The 1,536-nt window shown below is 44.5% G+C and overlaps 1 pseudogene; it reads left to right on the top strand.

The window, feature by feature from the left end:
* The first annotated feature begins 603 nt into the window (after positions 1 to 603).
* On the top strand, positions 604 to 1,210 carry LOC118848849 (annotated as a pseudogene).
* Positions 1,211 to 1,536: the final 326 nt, after the last annotated feature.

Genomic DNA, 1,536 nt, shown 5'->3' with positions numbered 1-1,536 from the left:
GAGACCTTTCTCAGTATTAGGGTAACTGGAGGGAATACACACACACACACACACACACACACACACACACACGTGTACACGGAGGGCACAGGGTGAGTTGAATATGAAGGGATGATATCTAAAAAATAAAACTAAGGGGGCAGAGAGAGGAATGCACTGGGAGAAGGAAAAAGGGAGAGGTAGAATGGGGGTAAATTATCTCACACAAAAGAGGCAAGAAAAAGCTTTTATAGTGTAGGGAAGGAGAAGGGGAGGTGAGAGGGAATGAGTGAACCTTACTCTCGTTAGTTTTGGCTTAAGGAGGGAATAACATACACACTCACTTGGGTATGGAAATCTATTTTACCCTACAGGAAAGTAGGGGGGAAGAGGATAAGAGACAAGGGGATGAGAGAAGGGAGGGCAGATTGGGGGAGGGGATAATCAAAAGCAAACACTTTTGAGGAAGGACAGGGTCAAAGGAGAGAATAGAATAAGTGGGGGTGGAATAGGATGAAGGAAAATATAGTCTTTCTGGAAATGAGGCACTCGCTGGTCCGAGGAGTCACTAGTCACTAAGGATGGAGTGGCCTTTGATTATCTAAGCACTAACCAGAAACCATGCCAGCTGCTAGGATGGTTCAGACAAACCCTCTGCCTGAGCCTCTAGGGCCATGGCAGGTAACCATCTATGACTAGGAGAACTTCCAGGGCAAAAGAATGTAGTTTCTGGGCCCCTTCCCATGTCTCTGAATGCAGCTTTGACAATGTCAGATCCCTGAAGGTGGAATGTGGTGCATGGATTGGTTATGAACAGACAAGCTTCTGTGGGCAGCAGTTTGTCCTGGAGAGAGGAGAACACTCATGTTGGGAAGCCTGGAGTGGGAGCAATGCCTACCACTTGGAATGTCTCATGTCCTTTAGCCCAATCTGCTCCATGCGCCATAAGTAGTCCAAGATCATGATCTTTGAGAAAGAAAACTTCATTGGCTGCCAGTGGGAAATCTGCAATGACTACCCCTCCTTGCAAGCCATGGGCTGGTGCAACAATGAAGTTGATTCCATGAAGATACAGTGTGGAGCATGGGTGTGCTACCAATATCCTGGATACCGTGGGTACCAGTACATCTTGGAGTGTGATCACTATGGAGGAGACTATAAGCCCTGGAGAGAATGGTGCTCTCATGCCCAGACTTTCCAGATTTAGTCAATACGCTGCATCCAGCAGTAGGTTCCCTGAGACTGAGGGAAGCTGCCAGCAGTCTAAGACCATTCTATTACTTGCTTTGAAAAGAATAATGGGCTTCATTGTACTGCTTACAAACCATCACTTTTGTGAACAGTTGCTAAAAATTCTCAATAAATGTCATTAAGAGGAAAGAAAAAGAAATATTGCTCAAGACCTACTTTAAGATATTATTTTATATGCTTATTTTGTGTTATCCCTGTTATATTGTTGTAAAGTTCTGTTGACACCTGTTGACTTATGTAATGGATACGAAAGATCTCGGGGCTGAATGTACTAGTAATGTAAATGGGAAGATATTTCCCATACAT

This window comes from Trichosurus vulpecula, chromosome 4, assembly GCF_011100635.1.
Source record: "Trichosurus vulpecula isolate mTriVul1 chromosome 4, mTriVul1.pri, whole genome shotgun sequence".
Classification (NCBI taxonomy): domain Eukaryota; kingdom Metazoa; phylum Chordata; class Mammalia; order Diprotodontia; family Phalangeridae; genus Trichosurus; species Trichosurus vulpecula.
The sequence above is the reverse complement of the archived record's forward strand: the minus strand, read 5'-3'. Positions and strand labels throughout refer to the sequence as shown.